Below are 19490 nucleotides of genomic sequence, written 5' to 3' on the forward strand. Positions count from 1 at the left end.
TAGAAGTTAAGGGTAAAACCATATAGCCAAGCTCTTTAAGAAAATAGTACATACGGAGAGAAGAGACATGGGGTGTCAGTGATTGTTGCCTCCTCTCCATCTCCCTTCTGAGACCCTAGATCAGGTTACCATCATCTCCCCCATGAATCCTTACAGTAGCCTGCTATCTGCTCTCCCCTGCCCCTGCCCCTGCCCCTGCTGCAGACTATATTCAACACAGATGCCAGAAGGTGGATCCGTTAGTCCTCTGCTTAAGGCTCTCAATGGTTTCCATGTCATTTAGAGCAGTGTCTTGCAAACTTGGAGTATGTCTGAGTCATCTAGAAATCATGTAAAATGGATTGCCAGCTGCACTTGGAGAGTTTCTAATCCAGCAGGTGGGGCCGGGAACTTGCCTTCCTAATACATTCCCAGGGGATGCTGATGCTGGCCAGACCACTGATGTAGGACAAAGCGCCCACTGCTCATGAGGCTACATCTACCACAGGGATCTGGTCTCATCACAGCTCCAGCCACGTTTCCTTACTGCTTCCCTCCTCTGTTCCAGTCACATTGGCCCCTGGCTTGTCCTGAATAGGTCATGCTCACACTCACCATGGGGTCTTTCTTTGCTCATCCCTCTTTCTTGATCACTGTCCCCCACAGGTAGCCTAATGACACACTCTCCACCTCCTTCTGATCTTTGCTCAGAAGACCCCTCCAGAGAACTCCCCTAACTATCCTATTTAAAACTGGACACTTGATACTTCTCCAGAATCCTTATTCCCTTTCCATTGGCTTATTTCCCCTACCTCCATAACACTCAGCATCGACCAACCTACTATTCTACTATACTTCACTATTTACTCATCCTTCCTGTAAAAAAAAAACAAAAACAAATGAACAAAAAACCACTATCACTAAACTGGAACTCTGTTAGAACAGGTAGCTTATCTATTTTGAAAAATCAGCTCATTACCATATCCCACACCTCAAAGAGTTCCTGGCTCATAGTAGGTGCTCAGTAAGCATTTCTTTAATGAATGAACTAAGAATTCCAAGGAATAGAGGGAAAATTTAGAGACAAGAGTCATAGAGGCCAAGCTAAAAAAATAATTTCAAAATGAGAGTTCAGGATAAGTAATAAGTGTCCCAGAAAGTCTGAATAGGGTTGAAAACCGAAAAAAATATCTCTTATCTGTAATATTTACCCTGAGGTTGTGAGACTGTTCCATCTTATTGTCTAAAAGAAGTATTTTTAAATTAGTTGTATCTTGAAATAAATAGTCACAGAAAGAGGCTTTAAAAAATCTATACGAATTTTCCTACATCATTCACCCAACCTATAATACCATGTATAACTATAGTACACCAGAAAATTAATATTGGTACAATCCATAGAGCATATCACTTTTCACTAAAACACTTGTATTCACATACATGCATTTTTACATGTGTGGGGGGTGCATTTGTGTAGCCCTGTGCAATTTTGTAATATAACTTCATGGAACCACTATTATAATAAATATATTTGACTATGCCACAATCACAGGACTCCCTCATGCTAACTTTGAAAGCTAGTCCTGCCAATCTTTGTCTCTGGGCAACCACTAGTTTGTTCTCAATCTCCACAATTTATGAATGATAAATAAATAGAATCAGACTGAGATTTTGGTAGGAATTATATCAAACTTATAGACCAATCAGGGAAAAATTGCCATCTTTACTATATTGAGTTATTTAATTCATGAACATGGTATGTGTCTCAAACACTGATATCTTTGATTTTTTCCATCAACATTTTGTAATTTTATTATTCAGATTCCGTGCATGTATTATTAGATTTAGAGCTAAGTATTTCATTTTCTTCAGAGCAATGATTAGTGGGTTTGCATTTTTATACTTTGTTTTCCACTTATTTATTGTCAGTATGAAGAAATGTAATGCTTTTTATTGATCTTATATCCTGTTACTTTATTAAATGCACTTATTAATTCTAGGATTTTTATGTGGGTTTTGTTGTTACTAGTTTGTGTCAGATCTTGCGTGAGAAAGGAAATCATGTCTTCTGCAAATATGAACATTTCATTTCTTCTTTTCCAATCCAGTCTCTTTCAGCTCTTTTCTTTGTTCTGTAGCCGTAGCTAGAACTCTCAGTACTTTGGTGAATAAGAGGGTGAAGGCAGAGACCTAGCCTTGCTCCTGATCAGAGAGGGAGACCATTTGTGTTTCACCATTGTTAGGATGTTAGCTGCAGGCTCTTTGAAGACATTCCTATGACGTTGAGGAGGTTCCTTTTCCCACAGTAAGAGAGTTTTTGTTGTGAATGGGCATTGAATTTGTCAAATTTTTTACATCCGTTGCTACAACCATATGGTTTTGATTCTCTAGCCTGTTGATGCAGTTGGGTTACATTGATTTTCAAGAACTGAACTAGCCTTACATACCAAGAACAAATCTCACTTGGCTTATTCTTCTTTTTATACATTGTTGGATCGGATTCACTAGGATTTTGTTAAAGATTTTTGCTGAAGAATTTTGTTGAGGAGCTATGTTTATGGGAAAGTGTTTTCTCTTTTTCTTTCTTTCTCCCCCCTCCCCCGCCCAATTGTGCTGTCTTTGCATGGTTTGTTATCATAGTTATATACCAAATTTATAAAATGAGTTTAAAAGTAGTCCCTTTTAGTTTTCTGGACGATATTACATAAAATTGGTGTTTATCCTTTAAATATTTAGTAAAATTCTCCAATGAAGCCATATGGACCTACAGATTTCTTTTTTGCAAGTTTTCAAATTCCAAATCCAATTTCCGTCAGTTTTTCTGTTACTGATGTTAACTTTAATTCCATTGTGGTTGAAAAACACACTATATGATTTTAATAATCTTTCAATAATCTTTCTTTTACTTTCAAACTACCTATGTCGGTTTGTTTAGAGTGAATTTGAACAGACAGCATATAGTTGGGCTGATATTTTTTATTACTCCACCAGTCTCTGGCTTTTAATTGATATATAAAGAACCTGTATTGATATATTGAGATTTAAACCTGTTATTTTATTATTTTCTGTTTTTTCTCTCTATTTCTACCTCCTCTGCTTCTTTGTTTCCTACTTTCTTGTGAGTTATATGAACACTTTTCAGTGTTAAGTTATTCTAAGACTCTCACTCCATATGGGCTTGTTCATGGTTTCTCTGGATCTTACTCTAGATGGAGGGACAGACCAGCACAGTGTCCTAGAGTCAGTGTTCTACTACTTCAAGGAAAGTACAGAAGTCTTACTTCTACTTAAATTCTTTAACCCTCCCCAATTTAAAAATGTATAACTGTCTTAAGTGTATTCTATACACATACCGAGTACCACAGCAGATGATGTTGTAACTTTTATGACCGCTTCAATTACCTGATAGTCACCAGATCCATCCATTTACTGGCAAATGTCATAAAATTATTCTTTATGGCTGAGTCATATTCCATTGTAAAGGTTAGCACATAGGTTATGCCCTACTTTTGTGACTTTAGTCCTGATGAAAATTTAGTTTTCTGTGCCTTTGCAATGTTTTCCAGCCTGCTTTGTCCCAAAATATAATTAAAGAAATCATAGCGTGAAGAGTACTATATTATGTTTCCTTCTATTTTTACACATTCTGTTTTTTTTTTCTTTTCTTTCTGAAAATCCAAACCTTCAGATATTATTTTCTTGTGCTTGGAGAGCCTTCTTCAACTATTCCTTAAGGCTGGATTTTCTGGCAACAAATTCTCTTGTTTTTTTTTTTTTTTTTTTGTTGTTGTTTTTTTCCTATGAGAGTATCTTTATTTTCCATTAATTTCTAAAAAGAGATTTCTTAATTTCAATGTCTATTTCACCAAGATGCAGGGTTGAAACTTGTATTCTTTCAGATCTGAAAACAATGTTGGGGTTTTTTTGGCCATATGGTTTCATATGAGAAATCAGCTATCATTCAAAATGGTAGAGATACATATAGATATAGATATATAGATATATAAAATCATTTCTACCTGGCTGACTTTTCTTCTTAGTTTTCATATGGTTAATTATGTTTCTCAATTTGGGTTTCTTTTGTTTTATCTTATTTGTGGTTCACTCACTTTCGGGGATCTATATGTTTTGTGTGATTCAAAATTTGGAAAGTTTTCAACCATTATTCATTCTGGGACTCCAGGAATATGAATATTAGATATTTGGTATATAAATCCTGGAAAACATTTTTTTCAGTCTATTTTCTCTCTATTGTCCAGAATAAATAAATTCCATTGACTGCCATCAACTTCATAGATTCTGTGCAGTGTCATCTCCACTCTGCTGTTAATTCCATCCAACAATTTTTTAATTTAAATTATTGTATTTTTGAGGTCTATAAATTTTGTTGGGTTCTTTTTAATAACTTCTATTTTTTGCTGAGATCTTCTATCCTTTCATTATTTCAAGAGAATTTGTAATTGATTATTGAAGCATTTTATGAGAAGTACTTTAAAATTCTTGTCAGATATTTCCAACATCTGATTCATCTCAGCATTAGCATCTGTGGATTGTCTTTTCTCTTTCACATGTGTTTTATCTGGCTCTGAGTTTAAAGGATGATTTTTTAAATTGTATCTTCAACATTTGGTTATTTTGTGAGATTCCTGATTCTACCTAAATCTATTTTAGCAGGAAGTTGCCCCCTTTTTATTGGTTCTTCTCAGTTATACACGACAGTAGAGTTCATTTTGATATAATTATACATGCACAAAATATATCTTGTTCTAATGAGGACCCCCAGTCTAGTGGATATACAAGATGGTGGGATTCTCTATGGTGTACTCATTTATGTACACAGGAAAGTTATGTCAGATGCTTTCCACTGTCTTCCCTATTCCAATCCCCCCTCCCTTCCCATCATTCTGCTTTGCCTAACCCTTCTATTCTCCCGGCACCCCCCGCCCCCCTTATTGTGGGTTAGCTTCCACATATCGAGAAATTCCCTCTTTGAGATTGACTTATTTCAATTACCTGATAGTCTCCAGATCCATCCATTTACTGGCAAATGTCATACAGTTATTCTTTATGGCTGAGTCATATTCCATTGTAAAGGTTAGCACATAGGTTATGCCCTACTTTTGTGACTTTAGTCCTGATGAAAATTTAGTTTTCTGTGCCTTTGCAATGTTTTCTGGCCTGCTTTGTCCCTTTGTTGCTGCTTTTGTTGTTGTTGTTGTTAGTGTGACCCTGTCTCAATTCCTGCAACCAGTGCCTGCAGTGCAGAAGGTACTACATTAGGCCACTTGCTGTCACTAGAAGAGCTTTGGTGGAGGAAAGGAGAGGAACACTTGGATCTCCCTGTGCCACTGATCTCCCCGTGCCTGTAACAAGGCTTCATTATGATTGCTGCTGGTGGTGAACAGGATGGCCCACAATGCCTCAGTGGGTTCCAGTGACAAGGACACCCAAGGGCTCCGCTGCTATCAGTGGGTCACCACCTGGCCTGGCTCGTGGTCCAGGGGTTAGAGGCATCTACTATAAGCAGATGGCACCTTCCACTAGAGGGACCTGCTCACACAGCAGGGCTGAGGTGGCTGAGTCTTCATCACCGTCACTGCTGCCAGTGATTGAGTCTAATAGGATCCCAGTTATGGAGGGGGACTGAGTTTCCCCACAAGGTCTCTCTTGTTCCTGTTGGGGTTACACTTTCTTGTTCCTTTGGACAGAGTAACTGGCGTTCCTTTTGTCGGTATTGTTTTCCTTGACTGTTCCTATTGGTTCTTGGTTATAAGCCTCTCCAGTGCCCAGTTCAGTGGCATGGGGGAGATAAAAAGCAAACCCAAGGAACTCCCCATATTATCATTCCTCAAGTCCTGAGGTCTCTAGCCAGTTTGCCCTTTATCTTTCCAGCTTACAGAATCCTTTTATCAGTATGTGTCCAATAATTACTATTTAGTTATACGTGGAGAGGAGGAGCAGGGAGAAGTGAATCTATATCATCTTGCTCTGGAACTGAAATTCCAGAAAGCAATATAATTTTAACTTCACAATCAGATCTTTAATCCATCCAAAATTGATTTTACTGTATGATGTGAGACAGAAATCTAATTTCTTTTTTTCCCATCTGGATATCAAATTCTCTTGGCACCATTTTTGAAGTCTGCCTTTCCTCCAGTATTCTGCAGGGCTCACCTTTGACTGCCTTGCTTACTATACCGTTATAATCTCTCTATGTTCCTATCACTACGCCAACACAATACTGATTTATCATAATATCTTTATAGTGAATCATGATATGGTAATACAAATATTCACACGATTTTTATTTTTGTTTTGCATCCAGAAAACTTGTTAAACTCGCTTATAAATATAAAAATTCATCTATAGAATCTTTTTGAATTTTCTAAATGCACAGATATATCATCTTCCATCAATTTTTTATTCTAATTTTTTATATGTCAGCAGAATACATTACAATTCATATTATACTTATAGTGCAAAATTTTTCATATCTCTGGTTGTATACAAAGTATATTCACACAAATTCGTGTCTTCATACATGTACTAAGGGTAATGATGTCCATCTCATTCCATGTCTTTTTAACCCCCATGTCCCCTCCCTTCCCCTCCCACCCCTCTGCCCTATCTAGAGTTCCTCTATTCCTCCCATGCTCCCCCTCCCTACCACCCTATGAATCAGCCTCCTTATATCAGAGAAAACATTCAGCATTTGGTTTTTTGGGGATTGGCTAACTTCACTTAGCATTATATTCAACAACTCCATCTATTTACCTGCAAATGCCATGATTTTATTGTCTTTTATTGCTGAATAATATTCTATTGTGTATATATGCCACATTTTCTTTATCCATTCATCTACTGAAGGGCATCTAGGTTGGTTTTACAGTTTATTTGTTGTGAATTGTGCTGCTATAAACATTGATGTGGCCTAATCCGACGTGATGGAGATTTGGGTCTACTTTTTCATTGATGTGGCAGTGTTTATAGCAGCACAATTCACAGTAGCTAAACTGTGGAACCAACCTAGATGCCCTGCAATAGATGAATGGATAAAGAAAATGTGGCAGATATACACAATGGAATATTACTCAGCAATAAAAGAAAATAAAATCATGGCATTTTTAGGTAAATGGATGGATTTAGAGAAGATAATGCTAAGTGAAGTTAGCCAATAACCAAAAAACAAATGCTGAATATTTTCTTTGATATAAGGAGGCTGATTCATAGTGGGATAGGGAGTGGGAGCATGGGAGGAATAGAGGAACTCTAGATAGGGCAGAGGGGTGGGAGGAGAAGGGAGGGGGCATGGGGTTATTAATGATGGTGGAATGTGATGATCATTATTATCCAAAGTACAGGTATGAAGACATGGATTGGTGTGAATATACTGTATGTACAACCAGAGATACAAAAAATTGTGCTCTGTATGTGTAATAAGAATTGTAATGCATTCTGCTCTCATATATAAATAAAAAAATAAATTAATTTAAAAAAAACTTTGATATGGCTGTGTCCCTGTAGTATGCTGTTTTTACCTTTGGGTATAGACCGAGGAGTGGGATATCTGGGTCAAATAGTGGTTCCATTCCCAGCTTTCCAAGAAATCTCCATACTGCTTTCCATATTGGCTGCACCAATTTGCTGTCCAACCAGCAGTCAAAGAGTGTGCCTTTTCCCCCACATCCTTGTCAACACTTATAGTTGTTTGTGTTCTTAATAGCTGCCATTCCACTGGAATGAGACAAAATCTTAGATTAGTTTTGATTTGCAATTCTCTAATTGCTAGAGGTGTTGAACATTTTTTCATATATTTGTTGATTGATTGGATATCATCTTTGGAGAGGTGTTCAGTTCCTTGGCCCATGTATTGATTGGGCTATTTGGTTTTTTGGTGTTTAGCTTTTTGAGATCTTTGTATACCCTAGAGATCAGTGCTCTGATGTGCAAGTGGTAAAAATTTGTTCCCAAGATCTAGGCTCTCTATTCACCTCACTGATTGATTCTTTTTCTGAGAAGAAACTTTTTAGTTTGAATTTTTGATTCTTGATTTTATTTCTTGTGCTATAGGAGTCTTGTTGAGGAAGTTGGGGCCTTATCCGATGTGATGGAGATTTAGGTCTACTTTTTCTTCAATTAGGTACAGTGTCTCTGGTTTATTCCTAGATCCTTGATCCATTTTGAGCTGATTTTTGTGCATGGTGAGAGATAGGAGTTTAATTTCATTTTGTTGCATATGGATTTCCAGTTTTCTCAGCACCATTTGTTGAAGAGGCTATCTTTTCTCCATTGTATGTTTTTGGCAACTTTGTCTAATATAAGATAACTGTAATTATGTGGGTTTGTCTCTGTGTCCTCTATTCTGTACCATTGGTCTATCACTCTATTTTGGTGACAATACCATGCTGTTTTTGTTACTGTTGCTCTGTAGTATAGTTTAAAGTCAGTATAGTGATGCCACCTGCTTCATTCTTATTGTTAAGAATTTCTTTAGCTATTCTGGGTCTCTTATTTTTCCAGATGAATTTTATAACTGCTTTTTCTATTTCTATGAGACATGTTATTGGGATTTTGATTGAAATTGCATTAAATCTGTATAGTGCTTTTGGTAGTATGGTCATTTTGACAATATTAATTCTGCCTATGCAAGAACAAGAGAGATCTTTCCATCTTCTAAGGTCTTGTTTAATTTCTTTCTTTAGCATTCTGTAGTTTTCATTGTAGACGTAGTTCACCTTTTTCATTAAGTTGATTCCCAATAAATTTTTTTGAGGCTATTATAAATGAGGTAGTTTTCCTAGTTTCTCTTTCAGAGGATTTTTCACTGATGTGCAGAAATGCATTTGATTTTTATCCTGCTAATTTCCTGAATTTATTTATTAGTTTTATAAGTTTTCTGGTGGAATTTTTTGGATCTTCTAGGTATAGAATCATATCATCTGCAAATAGTGATAATTTGAGTTCTTTTTTCTTAACTATATCCCTTTAATTTCTTTCATCTGTCTAATTGCTCTGGCTAGAGTTTCAAGAACTATGTTAAATAGAAGTGGTGAAAGAGGGCATCCCTGTCTTATTCCAGTTTTTAGAGGAAATGCTTTCAATTTTTCTCCATTTAGAATGATGTTGGCCTTGGGCTTAACATAGATAGCTTTTACAATGTTGAGATATGCTCCTGTTATCCCTAGTTTTTCTATTGTTTTAAACATGAATGGGTGCTGTATTTTTCAAATGCTTTTTCTGCATCCATTGAAATGATCATATGAATCTTATTTTTAAGTCTATTGATGTGATGAATTACATTTATTGATTTCTGCATGTTGAGCCAACCTTGCATCCCTGGGATGAACCCCACTTGATCATGGTGCACTCTTTTTGATATTTTTTGTGTTTGATTTGACAGAATTTTATTGAGCATTTTTGCATCTACATTCATTAGAAATATTGGTCGGAATTTTTATTTCTTTGATATTTCTTAGTCTGGTTTTGGAATCGGGGTGATATTGGCCTCAAAAAAATAAGTTTTAAAGTGTTCCCTCTTTTTCTATTTCACATAAAAATTTGAAGATTGTAGGTATTATTCTTCTTTATAAGTCTTATAGAATTCAGCTATGTATCCATCTGGTCCTGGGCTTTTCTTGGTTGTTAGGCTTCGGATGGCATCTTCTATTTTTTGCTTGAAATTGTTCTGTTTAAAGTGTTTATATCATCCTTATTCAATTTGTGCAAATCATTTGACTCTATAAATTTGTCAATGCCTTTGATATTCTCTATTTTACTGGAGTACAAGTTTCAAAATAATTCTTATTATCTTCTGAATTTCTGTAGTGTCTGTTGTGATATTTCCTTTTCATCATGTTTGCTAGTAATTTGAGTTTTTTCTCTCCTTCTCTTTATTAGCATGGCTAAGGGTTTGGAAATTTTATTTATTTTTTTCAAGAACCAACTTTTTTGTCAATTTTTTCAATCATGTCTTTTGTTTTGATTTCATTGATTTCAGCTCTGATTTTAATTACTTTCTTTCTTTCTTCTACTACTTAGTTTTTCCTTTGAGTAGTGTTGGTGTTGATTTGTTCTTTTTCTAGGGCTTTGAGATGTAATATTAGGTCATTTATTTGTTGACTTTTTCTTCTTTTAAGGAATTAACTCCATGCAATGAACTTTCCTCTTAGTACTGCCTTCCCAGTGTCCCAGAGATTTCGATATATTGTATCAGTGTTCTCATTTAACTCTAAGAAATTTTTTATCTCCTCCTTGATGTCTTTTGCAACCCATTGTTCATTCAGTAGCATATTATAGTCTCCAGGTGTTGGAGTAGTTTTTACTTTTTATTTTATCATTGATTTCTAATTTCATTCCATTGTGATCTGATAGAATGCAGAGTAGTGTCTCTACTTTTTTGTATTTGTTAAGAGTTGCTGTGAGGAATAATATATGGTATATTTTAAAGAATGATCCATGTGCTGCTAAGAAGAATGTATTAGCATTCTAATACATGAAATAGTCTATATATATCATTTACGTCTAAGTTATTGATTGTATTATTGAGTTCTGTAGTTTCAGAACTTTTGTTTGGAAGATCTATCTAGAGGTGAAAGAGGTGTGTTAAAGTAACCGAGAATTATTGTGTTGTGGTCAATTTGACTCTTGAACTTGAGAAGAGTTTGTTTGATGAACATAGACGCTCCATTGTTTGGGGCATATATATTTATAATTGTTATGTCTTGTTGGTGCATGGTTCCCTTGAGCAGTATGAAATGTCCTTCTTTATCCCTTTTGGTTAACTTTAGCTTAAAGTCTACTTTATTTGATATGAGGATGGAAACCCCTGCTTGATCCCACAGTCCATGTGAGTGGTATGGTTTTTCCCAACCTTTCCCCTTCAGTCTGTGGATGTCTTTTACTATCAGATGAGTCTCTTGGAGGCAGAATATTGTTGATTTTTTCTTTGACCCAATCTGATAGTCTATGTCTTTTTATTTGTGAGTTTAGGCCATTAACATTCAGGGTTATCATTGAGACATGATTTGTATTCCCAGCCATTTTTATTTATTTTTGTTATTTAACTTACTTCGTTTCTCCTTTGATTAGTTTTGCCTTTAGTGTAATACCTCCCTCTGATGATTTTCATTGTTGTTTTCATTTCCTCTTCATAGACTATTTTGCCAAGGATGTTCTATAATGCAGGTTTTCTATCTGTAAATTCTTTTAACTTTTGTTTATTGAGGGAGATTATTATTTGATCATCAAATCTAAAACTTAATTTTACTGGATACAAGATTCTTGGTTGGCATTCATTTTCTTTTAAAGATTGATATATGTTGTTCCAGGATCTTCTAGCTTTCAGGGTCTGAGTTGAAAAATCTAATAACTTAACCTAATTGGTTCCCCTCATATGTAATCTGATTCCTTTCTTTCATGGCTGTCAATATTCTCTCCTTATTCTGTATGTTAGGCATTTTTATTATAATATGGCTTTGTGTAGCTCTGTTGTGATTTTGTACATTTGGCATCCTGTAATCCTCTTGAATTTGGTTTTCCAATTTGTTCTTCATTTTTGGAAATTTTTATGATATTATTTCATTGAATAGATTGTTCTTTCTTTTGGTTCAAAACTCTATGCCTTCCTTTATCCCAGTAACTCTTAAATTTGGTCTTTTTATGCTATCCCATATTTCTCGAATGTTCTGCTCATGGTTTCTTACCATTTTCACTGTTGTCTACATTCTTTTCAAGATTATATATTTTGTCTTCATTGTCTGAGGTCTTGTCTTCCAAGTGGTCTAATCTGTTGGTGATGCTTTCAATTGAACTTTTAATTTGGTTTATTATTTTTTCCATTTCAAGAAATTCTGTTTGGTTTTTCTTTAGAACCTCTATCTCCTTATTGAAGTCATCCTTTGCTTCCTGTATTTGTTTATGTAGCTCTTTGTTAAAATGATCTTTTGCTCCCGGTATCTGCTCACTTATATCATCCTTTAATTCACAGAACATTTTAATTATGTATATCCTGAGCTCCTTATTTGTCATTTCTTCTGATGTGCTGGCCATGGATTCTAATAATGTGGTATCTTGATGTGTTTGGGCACTTTTTTCCCTTGTCATTTAATGTTTCTCATGTGTCTTCCCTTCTTGCACTGTGGATTTGAGGCATTACCGTTTTTACCCTATAGGCTTACAGTGCCCCTGTAGGGATCCAATACCTCTCCTTTGAGGGGTAGGACAATGTTAACAGATCCCAATATAAACAATATACCACCTAAAAACAAACAATTGCTAATAGACATTTACAGTTTGGTCACAATGTACAGAAATGGTGAATTCAATTATTATCTTCAATATAATCAGTAGGTTTGTAAAAAGGTGTACAGTTTCTGATGGTGTACAAAGAACCGGAGGTGAGGTGTAGGAAGATATGCTGAGGAGGTAGGAGGTGAGGATATAGAGTTATTATATCTTAGGAACTGTGAAAGGGAAATCTAAAGAAGAAGGTTAGTAGCAGGAGAAGTAATTTTGGGTAGACTAGTAAGAGGGAAGATGGTAGAGTACATAAAACAAGCACACATATATATTAAGAAAAATAAAAATGTTAAAATAGTAAAAATTAGAGAAAACACAAACAAAAAAGAAAGAAAAGAATATACAATACAAGTGTAATATACTGTCCAGTTGTCTCAGACCCCAATATCCTAATTCATGCAAAGTACTTGGTTTCACATATGTTGGGGATGTGAGTGCAGGAGAGTAGAGAGGAAAAAGAAAGAAAAAAAAAGAAAAAACTCAAAGGAAGAAACAAGGATTCTTGTGGTTGGAGATCAGGATCTTTCCTGCTTCCCTTCTCATCCAATAGGTGGGGTCATCTGTTGTTAGCTGTATCTCCACCCTCAGGATGGTGAAGGTAATCAGGGAGGGAGGGTTGGTCCTGGGTGGAGGGCACCTGAAAGTGGGGTGTGGCACCCAACTGTCCCTGAAGGGAGATTGCCCCTCAGAGATCTCTTTTTGGACCTGCTTCAGTGATGTGAGTGCCTGATCTTATCTCCTTATCTCTCCTGAAGACCTCCCAATTCCTGGTCTCTGTTAGTCTGAACTGTGTCACACTCACCCGCTCCCTAATAAGGGACTTTTCTCTCTGGAGCTCTTGTGTGTGGCACTTTGGGCACACTTTGCAAAAGCCCTGCTGAGAGATATTTTTGTTGTTGTTGCTGTTGGGCAGTCACTAAGCTGGATAAGTGGTTGCTAGGGAGAGAGGGGAACTAGAAACTGGGTACCTGGGCAGCCAGAGTTCCAAACTGGGAATTGCCCCCACTAAAGATGGTGATGAAGGTGACCAAAGATGGAGGCGATGGGGTGTCGGGTCAGATGCGGGGATCCAGGGCGTGGCATTGGATGATGAGTTCAGAGACTGATTCTGTGGCATACAGTGTGTGGCTGTGGCTGTCTTCAGAGCCTGTGTGAAGTTCCCCGGTACAAGCGGGCTACGGTGCATCAGGGACTATCTCCATTGCTACAGAGTCCTAAATGGAGGCTACCAGTGGAGCCCCATGTTGGTTGATGGGGGTCCACACAGGAGTGGCAGCTGGAGATCCTGCATGTGGGCAGCTGCCAGGTGTCCTGCATGGGAGCTGTGACCGGGATTTCTGCTCAGGTGGGTGGCCAAAAGTTTTGGGCAGGTGCTGATGCCTACAGTCCCACTGGGGCACCAGGTAGTCCTGTGTGGGTGAGTAGTTGGGAGACCTACTCTGACGCTGAGGCCTGGAGCCCTGAATGGGCACGGTGGTTGTGATTCCTGTACTGAAGCAGGAATGTTGCTCATAGGGAAGCAGTGTTCACACTTCTTGAGTCCCAGTTCACAGAGTGACACAGAATGCTGCCTCTCTCTGGCCCGCCATCTTGGATTCCTTTTCATTTGTTGTTGTTGTTGTTGTTTGTTTGTTTGCTTAGTTGTTGATAGACCTTTATTTTATTTATCTATATGCGGTGCTGAGAACCGAACCCAGTGCCTCTTACATGCCAGGCAAGTGCACTACCGCTGAGCCCCAGCCCCAGCCCACAGATATATCATTTTTAACTGATGAATTTTTTTCCCCTGCTCACTATTTTTTTCAGGAGTTGAAAAGATTCTTTCTGTGCCAGACAAAATCTCCAGTACAATGTTGAATTGATAGAAGTGAGGGTAGTTGTGATTCTTTGTCTCATTCTTGCTCTCAAAAGAAAGTTTTCCAGAGCTTCCATTAAGTTTAATGTTTGCTATAGGTTTGGGTAAATATATTTTATAATATTAAAGAGGTTTCATCCTATTCCTACTTTCAAGTGTTTTCTTTTTGTCATGAATGGATAGCAAATTTTATTTTTTGAAAAGATATAAAAAGACATACTGCACTAACACTAGTCAAAAGAAAACCAAAGTGCTTTTATTAATAAAAGACAAAGTAGACTTCATAGTAAAGAATAAAAACCATTTTGTCATAATGATTAAAGGGTGAATTTATCAATAGTATATAACAATCTTAAATATTCATGCACCTAATAATAGAGCTTTAAAATACATGTTAATGGTTGAATGGAGAGAGAAAATGTGGTATATATACAAAATGGAATTTTATTCAACCATAAAGAACAATGAAATTACATCATTTGCAGGAAAATGGATGGAACTTCATAACATTATGTTAAGCAAAATAAGCCAAATTCAGAAACTCAAGGGTTACATGTTTGCTCGCATATGTGGAAGCTAGAGAAAAAAAAGGGAAAAGAAAGGTGGTTGTGAGGAGAAATCTCATGAAAATTAAAAGAAGAAAAGAAAAGAAAGAAAGAGAAAGGAGTTGGGGGGAAGGAGAGAAGGTAAAGGGAAAATACTAAGGAATGACATTGGCCAAATTATGTCATTATATTTTGTGCATATAGAAGTATGTAATAATAAATCCCTCCATTTATGTATAATTATAATGCACCATTAAAATGTGGGAAAAATAAAATAAAAATACATGAGGAAAAGATAGAACTAAGGGGCTATAGCTGTGGCTCATTGGTAGAGCACTTGCCTAGCACATGTGAGGCACTGAGTTCAATTCTCAGCATCACATAAAAAATAAGCAAATAAAATAAAGTTGTCTTAAAAAAAAAAAGAAGAAGAAGAACTGAGATGAGAAAAAAACAAAATCCATAAAAAATAATTGGAAATTTTGGAAATCTCAATGCCCTTCTATTAATACTTGACAAAACAAGTAACAAAAAATAATCAGGAATGATTTAAAAGTCTTAAATAAAACTATCTATTTGACCTAATTGATATCTATAGAATATTCTACCCAAAAGCAGCAGAATATACATTCTTTCCAATTAAATGCATATAGCCCATTTAGATAAATCATATTCCAGACCAAAAATGAGTCTAACATATTTTTTTAAAAAACAAGTCATACAAAGTATGTTCTTTGATCAAAGTTGAAGTAAACTAGAGATAACAACGGAAAACAGAAAATCAAAAGCATTTTGAACTAAATGAAAATAAGATTATAATATATCAAAATTTATGAGCTAACACTGAAGCAATATTTAAAGGAAATTTTATACCACTAAATGTTTATTTTAAGAAATAAGAAGTTCTCAAATCCATGACCTCAGTTTTCCATCTTAAGAAACATGAAAAAAAAAAAAGGCAGAAAAAAAGGAAATAATAAAGGTCCAGAGGTCCTACTAGATATTAATGAAACAAAATTTAAAGAAAAAAATCAATGAGACAAACAGCTGCTTCTTTAAGTTGTTTTTTTTTAACATTTATTTTTTAGTTGTAGGTAGACACAGTACTTTTATTTTTATGTGGTGCTGATGATCAAACCTAGTTCCTCACACATGCTAGGTGAGCGCTCTACCTGTGAGCCAAACCCCAGCCCTCTTTAAGTTTATATATAATAAAATACTATTATTTAATAATGATTAAATTGATGAAGCCAGACTAATCAGGTAAAACCAGAAAAAGAAGACAAAAGTTACCATGTCAGACATGAAAAGGTGACATTACTACAGAGTCTACAGATGTTAGAAGGATAATAGGGACTATTTGGAACAAATTTACAGTAATAAATCTGATAGCAGACAAAATGCAAAATTCCTTAAAATCACAAACTATCAATATTCATCCAAGATGAAATAACCCAAAGTGCCCTTTTTCTGTTATAGAAATTAAATTTACAAATAAAATCTTTCAACAAAGAAAACTCCCACCCAAGTGGTTGCATCTGTGGCTTCTTTCAAACATTAAAGGAGACAAAAGATGAATTTTGTTCAAACTGTTCCAGGATATTGAAAAAGAAGGCACACTTCCAAACTCATTCTATAAATCCAGCAGTGCCCCGACACTAAATCTGGACTAAAGCATTCCAAGGAAAGGAAACTATAGGATGCTATCCCTCATAAACAAAGGTGTTATAATTATAAACAATATTTTAATAAATCAGCAATAATAAATTCAGACCAAACAGGACATATCTCATAAACACAAAGTTAATTTAACAATTTAAAAGAAATCAATGTAATTCACTATAAGAATAAACCAAAATGGAAAAATCATCTGTTTGCCTCAATAGATGCATAAAAAGCATTTTATAAAATTCAGCATTTATTTCTGATTAAAAAAAAAGAAAACCTCAGCAATAGATAATGAGAAGGTAACTTCCTTAGTCAGATAAATATCATTTACAATAATTTCCAATTAAAATCATAATAATGAACAACTGATTTTTTTCCCTCCTATGATCAGAAATAAGATAAAGATATTCATTTTTACTTCTTTAATCATATATCATCTTACAATTTCTAGTCAATACAGTAAGGCAAGAAAAAGAAATAAAAGGCATCCAGGTGCTAAGGAAGAAGAAATCTCTTGTTCATATAAAATATGATCTATAAAAAAAAGGGATAATTTGCAAAAAAAAAGTATTAGAACTAATAAGTGAGTTTTCTAAAGGCTGAAGATATGAAACCAACATACAAAATTCAATGCATACTTACAATCAACAATTAAAAAATGAAACACTTAAGAATAAAGTTGCCAAAAAATATGCAAACATGAAAACTAAAAAGATGGACAAAATAAAAAAGAGATGTATCCTTGGCATGAGTTGAAAGGTTCTGCATTGTTAAAACCAATTCTCTTCAAATAGATTCACAACAATCCCTATTTTAAATCCCAGCATGATTTTTATTTGTAGATATAGACAAACTGACTATAAATATCACATAAAAAGGTAAAAAATGTGAAATAACCAAAACAGAATTTAAAAAGAAGAACAAAGTTGAAGAGCTAAAACTACCTGTTCCAAGACTCATGAGAAACCTACAGTAATAAAGATAGTGTGGTATTGGTATTAGGGCAGATAAATAGATTGAATAGATCAATGAAACACAATAAAGAGTATCAAAACTACACATGCACTTGTAATTCCAGCAGCTCTGGAGCCTGAGACAGGAGGATTGCACGTTCAAAGCCAGCCTCACCAACAGCAAAGCACTAAGCAACTCAGCGAGACCCTGTCTTTAAATAAAATACAAAATAGGGCTGGGGATATGGCTCAGTGGTCAAGTGCCCCTGAGTTCAATCCCTGGTACCCCCCCCACCGCCTCCCACAAGACAAAAACCCACAAAAACAAAAGAACTTCACATGCACACATACAAGTGATTTGGATTAGATACAAAGACAATTCAGGAAGAAATAATGGAGGAAGGAGAGTCTAATCAACAAATGGTGCTGGAACAATAGTATCCATATGCAAAAAAAAATGAATTTTAATTCAAATGCAAAAATTAACTCCTAATAGATTGTAAACCTAAATATAAAACTTGATATAAAAATTCTAGAATAAAACAGAAGGAAGTCTACTTCTTTGGATAATATATGTTATTTTTTATTTTGGCTGAATCGTGTTTATTCTCCTCTGCTCTGCCTTGTATCTTAGGAGCTGGAAACTCCATTTCTCACGCTCCTTGATAGCATATTTTGAAATGCAATTTATGTTATGCCAATGAAACATACTCATGGATGATATGGAGAACAGGAAGGAAGAAATTATCTTTTTTCTTTGTTAGTGGTGATGGTCAATGTGTGAGTTGTGGAAGGCATGGATATGAACAGTGGTAAGCCAGTGTATTCCATTACCAGTAGCCTGCTTCAAAATGTGGAATTATCTTAATATCACCACCCTTTCCTGTAGCTTGCTCTTCTCTGAGAGGCAACAGCAGTTTCTTGACCTCTGGATTGCAGCAGTGACAGCCCTCTGAAGTTTGCTTTTCCAGTTCTCCCAGTGATTTTGTAAGCTACTGATTCTTTCTATTACTTTCACTTTTAAGTCCTTTGTTTCTATTTCCTGCACTGAACCACGATCAATACATTCTCAAAATTATAAGACATATTTAAATTATCAAAGCCTAAAGTTAGTACCCTAAGTTGCATATCAATCAGAATCTTAGAACACTTCAAATCCATTAGACTTTTAAATTTGAGTCTCAAGACATTATTATTATTGTTATATACACTCAATGTTCGTTTGGATTTACCCACTTATTTACAACCTTTCTTTCTCTTGTTTTTTTTTTTTTTTGTTGTTGTTGTTGTTTTTCTGTATTTCAAACCTTTCATCTGGAATCGTTCTCTTTCTGATTCAAGCACACCACTTACAATTTCTTTTACTGAGGCTGTATTGATGATAAATTCCATTTTGTTTACCTAAAAAATCTTCATCTTGTCCTCATTCTTAAAAACATTTTCAGTGGACATAGCATTGCTCACTGTCTATTAACTTTTGTCAACATATTGAAGACATTATTCTCTGCCTACTGACTTTCCTTAATATTTTTAAGAAGTCAGCAATTTGTCTCTCATTTATTTAAAGACAATCCAATCTGTCTTTCCCTTGTGACTACTATTATTATCTCCTCTTTGTCTTTGGTGTTCTCTGGTGTCACTATGATGTACCTGGTTGTTTTCTGTATCCTAGTGGAGATTTAAAAGTCTTCTTGGTCTACAGATTTGTGTCATTGATTCTGAAAAATCTTATCCTCTAATTGCTCAAATATTGCTTCTTTTTAAATATTCTTTCTCCTTTCCTAGGAGTCTAAACAAACATATTTTAGACTTTCTAACTGTATCCTGTACACCACTTGACTTTTCTGTATTTTCTAACTTTCTGTCTCTTCATGACATGCCTAGACAAATTTCTTCTGTCATATGTTCCAGTTTATTAATTCTCTTCTCAGTTGTGTTTAATCTGTGGCAGTTAAATTTATAATAGGTTTTCAAATTTTAGTAATTGGAATTTTATTTTCACAAGTTCTATGTTTTAAAAATCTGATATTTCAATCTTGCTCTTGCAGATTTATTTCCACCTTTTTCTCATTTCTTTAAACATAGTGTCAGGGATGCTTTGCCAAACTACCATCTCCCTTTCATGAATAAGGAACTTTATTATCCAGCTATGGGAATTTTAAAAATTTATTTATTTATTCTAATTTGTATATT

This window comes from Callospermophilus lateralis, chromosome 2 (genome assembly GCF_048772815.1).
Source record: "Callospermophilus lateralis isolate mCalLat2 chromosome 2, mCalLat2.hap1, whole genome shotgun sequence".
Classification (NCBI taxonomy): domain Eukaryota; kingdom Metazoa; phylum Chordata; class Mammalia; order Rodentia; family Sciuridae; genus Callospermophilus; species Callospermophilus lateralis.